Source organism: Elephantulus edwardii, unplaced genomic scaffold (genome assembly GCF_000299155.1).
Source record: "Elephantulus edwardii isolate Elephantulus edwardi_28Jun2011 unplaced genomic scaffold, EleEdw1.0 scaffold00069, whole genome shotgun sequence".
Classification (NCBI taxonomy): Eukaryota; Metazoa; Chordata; class Mammalia; order Macroscelidea; family Macroscelididae; genus Elephantulus; species Elephantulus edwardii.
The window spans coordinates 1,501,022-1,506,115 of NW_006399819.1; the positions used below are offsets into that span (position 1 = coordinate 1,501,022).

At 39.8% G+C, this 5,094-nt stretch overlaps 1 pseudogene; it reads right to left on the reverse strand.

Annotated features, from left to right (window-relative positions):
• Positions 1–3,917: 3,917 nt before the first annotated feature.
• Positions 3,918–4,358, reverse strand: LOC102850164 (annotated as a pseudogene).
• Between the last annotated feature and the right edge of the window lie 736 nt (positions 4,359–5,094).

The following is a 5,094-nucleotide window of genomic DNA, read 5'->3' on the forward strand; positions in this document are numbered from 1 at the left end:
TAGCTTGATTAAACAAAGGAAGGAGGCAGAGAGATCTCAGAGTTTATATTCAGAGGGACATTGTACCTGATTCTGAACATCTTTCAACACATCATACATATCCTGTAACCTCACTGTCTCTGTTGGACTTGTTTAGAAACATCCTCTTCAGTACAAGATAACTCTTAATTACTATCATTACCAAGTTACTGATAACAACCTATGACAGCTATCAGCCAATGTCTATCATATATTTAATGGGAAAGACTTATCAGCCACAAAGGAACCTTAATTAATTAGATATTCTCTGGTGCAAAGCAATCACAAACATTCTGAGCACACTTTTACGAGATAAGCAGCATGAGTCATATAATACAATAACATACTGCTTCTATGAATGGAGAAACTGAGACTACGCACTTAAACACAATTCATTCAAGGACACAGAATTAATCAAGGGCAGAACTCAGAAGGAAACTTGGATTTTCCTGCTTCCTCTGCTGCTTCTCAGAAAACTCTTCCATTACCACAAGGGGCAGCAATAGCAGCCAAAGACCCTTTGGAAACGCAAGTGTTTTGCATACAGATTTAAAATTCACAGAAATGGAATTCCAAAAGCAGCTGCAGGACATAGTAGAGACAGCTGATGCTGTGAATTGTAAACTGATAATCTTGGTTTTTTAAATCTCCATTCTCTAAATTTCTCAAACTAAAGATACTTGGTGGCATCCATAAAACCATGAAGCCTATTAATTTGTTTTTGTTTTTTACACCCAGATATATTCTGGAAGGATGAAGAGTATATGTCAGTTTGCAAAACAGCATGACTCTGTTAGCCTTTGCTTGCTTTATCCTGAGCCAAAAAATGCAGATCTGATAGCATCTGTTTCCACTCCCTGTGCTATCCCCAAGCATCAAAAAAGAGTTGGGGAGGAAGTTCTGAAGTCTTTCACATGTCTGTTCCTTACCAGGAAAACCACTTCTTCCATGCATTCATTCTGCTTCCCTTACTTGTGTCTGACTCACACATTCAACTGAGAGAGAGATAATCTGAGAGGAAGTAAGTCAAGGGGAAAGATCAAGGGTTAAGCATTGTATAAAGCTCCACGTTAACAAAGGGGAGAGGGAATGGCATTTTTCAAATGGATTTTAATCAGCAGAGTCTTTAAAACAAAACAAAACAAAACAAACCAAAAAAAAAATGGAAAGAAGCATTCATATATGTTGTTGTTGTTATGTGCAGACAAATCGCCTGTGACTCATAGCGACCCTGTGTACAACAGTGCTAAACCCACCCCCATTACTCCTGTCACTGAATCTACCCACCTCATAGAGTCTTCCTCTCCTGCATTGTCTCTTCATACTCCCAAGCATTACATCCCTCTCTAAGGACTAGTCCCTCCTCGCAACATGTCCAAAATATGTCAGATGAAATTTCAGAATCCTTGCCTCCAAGGAACAGCCTGGTTTAACCCTTTCCAGACTGAACCTGCTCATTTTCGTAGCAGTCCATGGTACATTCAGTACTCTTCTCCAGCAACACAGCTCAAAGGCATCAATTATCTTCTATCATCCCTAGTCATTGTCCAGCTCTCTGATGCATAGCAAGTAAAGGCAAAACTCATGGCCTGTATCAGATGCACCTTAGTCTCCAGAGAGACACCATTCCTCCTCAGTACCCCGGAGAAGTCCCTAACAGCAGACTTTCCCACCATGACATGTCTTTTAATTTCCTGGCTGCTGATGCCAAGAGTGTTGACTGTGGAACCAAGGAAACTAAAGCTATAAACACTCTCAATCTCTTCGTCATCCATCCTGACGCTGCCAATTGGTCCAGTGGTGAGAATCTTTGTCTTCTTGATATTGAGCCTCAATCCATATTGAAGTCTGCAGCCTAGACCTTCTGCAGCAAGCACTTCAGGTCTTCTTCAGTTTCAGCAAGCAGGGTTTTGTCATCTGCATAATGCAGATTGTTGATGAATCTTCCACCAATCCTGATGCCACACTTCTCTTCATAGACCCCAGCCTCCCGCATAATCTGTTCTACATATAGGTTAAAAAGGTATGGAGATAGGACACATCCCTGGTGTACACCATTCCCAATTTTGAACCATGCAGTGTTCCCTTGCTCTGTTCCGACGACTGCCTCCTGGTCCAAGAATAGGTTTCGCATTGGCATTATCAAGTGTCCTGGGATTCCCATTCTTCTCCTTGTCAGCCAGAGTTGTTGTGATCCACACAGCCAAACACCTTTCATAATCAATGAAACACAGATAGACATTCCCCTGGTACTTCCCACTTTCAGCCAAGATCTATCTAACATTAGCTACAATATCCCTAGTACCACAACCCCTTCTAAATCCAGCCTAGGCTTCTGGCATTTCTCTGTTGATGTGTTGTTCTAGTCATTTTTGGATAATCTTGAGCAGAATTTTGTTTGCATGTGACATTAGTGATTGTTAGATAATTTCCACACTCTCTATAGATCCTGTGAAAACTGTTGCTAAAACATATTAGACTACGTATGTGAGAAACTTACCTATTGGAGGAAATTTTATGACCTAAACCAAACTGCCATAAAGTTCAAGGTAATAAAGAGGTGAAAATTATGATGTTTAATATATCAATTTTCTTATGGAAAATGGGGTTAGAGAACTTAAAATATCTGAAAGCAAATGCTCATTTGCTTCTTCCTATAAATGCAAGATTATGTCACCAGTAAGTGTTGTACTTCTTTCTACAAATGCAAGATTATGTCACCAAGAAATGTTGGGGAAATGTGATTTGCTTTAAAAATAGAGACATTTGTATAATAGAGTCAAGTCATCCTCCCACCTCAAATATTCCAATAATACGTGACACTGGGGATGGGTGGAGAAGGAGATAGAGGAACAAACAAGAGTATTTACAGGGGAAAAGTGCTATCCTGTGTTTTTGCACTTTACTATTAAGAACTCGTTGACTGTCTTAATACTTTGTTTATTTAAATGATACATAGCACTATTCATAGCATTATATTGTTATGGAAAGCGGTATGAAAATGTGTTAACAGAAAAATTATTATAATGATATAAACATGTGTGTCAACACTTTATATACAGACATGAATGCACACATTAAAAATCAACTTGATATCCTTTCAATAATTATTTATCACTCTAAGGAAATAATATGAAATTAAGATCATTTTTCATTTTAACATCTGTTCTTAACACAAATTTTAGGGACCAAGAGCAAAGTGAGAGAGAAAAGTCTCCACAAAACTATCCTAAATTCTGACATCAATTATAAGATCAAGATGTCCCCAAATCACAGTTAATTTCTGTTATTCTCTACATTAATTGCTAGAATGCACTTAAAACTATTCGATTACAGATTCTGGTTTGTTACAAGGAAAAGATACAGATTAATATCAGTCATGGCAAGAGGCACATCCTGCAGAGCCCACACAAAGTGAAATCCCAATACAAATCTTTCCAGCTGCCTTCTCCAGGTGAAATCATAGATAGCATTAACTCTCCCTGACCACAGCATGGAACAACATAAATATGATATTGCCAACAAGGGAAGCTTAGAAGTTGCTTTTTTGTGTCTAGAGTTTTTAGAGGGACTCTGATTCATGCTACTCATGTGGTTTCTCAGAGTCCAACCATTACCAGAGGCCAGGCTAACAATACCTGTAGTCTCCAGTTCCTCTGGAATTTACTATACCACATGATCTAAAGCCTCCATCATATATAATATTGTTATAATGTCTGGTGGCCCAAATCATCAGGCAGACAGTGGTATTTCCATCAAGCAGGGCATTCAAGGGCTAAGAGATCACTTCCTTGTAGCTAAAGACAAAGGCCAAAATTTTGTCTAAGTAAAGGGAGATGCAATACTTTTTTTTTTTTTTGAAGCCTTAAAATCTCATAACTTTTTATTATAAAAGTGGCTTATCGGTAGGATTTCTGGTAACGTGCACGGGCCCCAGGGCCTCCAAACTTCTTGGATTCCCAGTGACGAGGGTCAGCTACAAGCAAGGTCAGGTCATACTGGATGAGGATGTCTTTGATTTCCTTCTTGGAGGCCTCATCCACCTATTTCTGGTAATAGGCAACCAAGGCATTGGAAATAGACTGGCGGATTGCATAAATCTGGGCAACATGACTACCATCCTTCACATGGACTCGAATGTCCATACCGGCAAAGCGTTCTTTACCCAGAAGCAGAGCAGGCTCCAGGAGCTTGTACTGCAGCGTGCGGGGCTCAATCATCTACAGAGGCCGGTCGTTCACCTTGATAAGGCCGTTGCCCCGTTTGCAGTGTGCCACGGCTGTGCCGGTCTTCTTGCGTCCGAAGACTTGCAAGGACTGCAGAGGGCCCTTGGACGGCATGGCAAATGGCTAGCAGGAGAGGTCCTAGCCGTGCGGCTCTGCGACCAGAAAAGGAGATGCTATACTTTTAAGACACACTGATTGCGCACACACACTGTTCACTACTTCACGTACAATTAAGCAAACATTTTCTTCTATCTTTGCTATGTAAAGCAAAGAAAGTTTGAAGAAGAATTGATGCCTTTGAATCATGGACTTCGCAACCGGCAAAAGATCAAACAAACCTGTTCAGAATTAAATACATCTAGAATCCTCCTTAGAAGAGAAGATGGCTAGACTTTGTCCTCACATACTTTGGTCATGATGCCAAAGATATCAGTCTCTAAAGAAGAAAGCAAATCATACTTGGAAAAATTGAAGGTTGATAAAGGGGAGGAAGACATTTTAAAAATTTATTTATTCTACTGATTTAAGTCGTAAACGACTCTACGGCACATAACAACAACAACAACAACAACAAGTGATTTATTTATAGCTTGAATATATTGTTTTTCACATCGGATCTTTTCCATTTCCTTCGCCTCTCACACCAATCAAATTGTGTGAAACACCTCCCATCCTCACCCTTATGCTTCCACCCTCCCCCTCCTTGGATCCTTATACTCATTCTACAACAACAGTTTTATAGAGTATTTGTCCTTATGGGACTGAGTTAGTTCACTCAGCGTAATGCTCTCTAGTCTCTCCCAAGTTAGGTAGTAATTTATAATATCATTGCTCCTGAGTGTTGCATAAT